Below are 573 nucleotides of genomic sequence, written 5' to 3'. Positions count from 1 at the left end.
AAAAAAACGAACAGAAAGCAACAAATTTAATCAAATTTACAATTCCCTGAAGGTGTTTAGGTAGTTTGGAGAAAAAAATCAGTAGGTCAACACCTCCGCGCACTTTTTGTACAACCAAGTGGAAAAATAATAATTGAAAACGACCGTTAAGACCTTCCAAGTTGAATAATTGTCACAATACGAAAAGAACATGTCCTTGACTAAATCTGTATACTTTAGCTACAATATGTACAATACCATATGACATATATCCACTCCTTTCCCTTTCCGTGATTTTAGCACGTGTGGAACACAATCCCAGGTTGAACTGAAGACACCACACAGTATAACAGCCAACAGAAAAAAGGACCAACCAGAAAGCGTTTCCTTCAAAGCAAGTGCCTGGCAGATATAAAAACAAAACAAAACGAAACAAAAAAAATAAAAATAAAAAATCTCTATAACTTAGGTAGTTTTTGGAATGCTGCAAATCACGTTTTTTTATTTTATTTATTTTATTTTATTTTTTGAGACACCATCCACGCCATAACCCACCGTTTATCAGCACTGCGATCTGAGAGCCAGAAGCGACAA

At 35.1% G+C, this 573-nt stretch overlaps 1 protein-coding gene across 1 annotated transcript in view; it reads right to left on the bottom strand.

The window, feature by feature from the left end:
- The window catches only part of hoxb3a (homeobox B3a), a 100,192-nt gene that overhangs the window by 87,696 nt on the left and 11,923 nt on the right, over positions 1–573 (bottom strand). The gene's annotated exons all lie outside the window — the stretch shown is intronic.

The sequence above is a fragment of the Poecilia latipinna genome, unplaced genomic scaffold (assembly GCF_001443285.1).
Source record: "Poecilia latipinna isolate Pla-1442-1.1 unplaced genomic scaffold, P_latipinna-1.0 Scaffold802, whole genome shotgun sequence".
NCBI classification, from domain to species: domain Eukaryota; kingdom Metazoa; phylum Chordata; class Actinopteri; order Cyprinodontiformes; family Poeciliidae; genus Poecilia; species Poecilia latipinna.
Note: the sequence above shows the minus strand (reverse complement) of the source record. Positions and strands in the feature narration are given on the sequence as shown.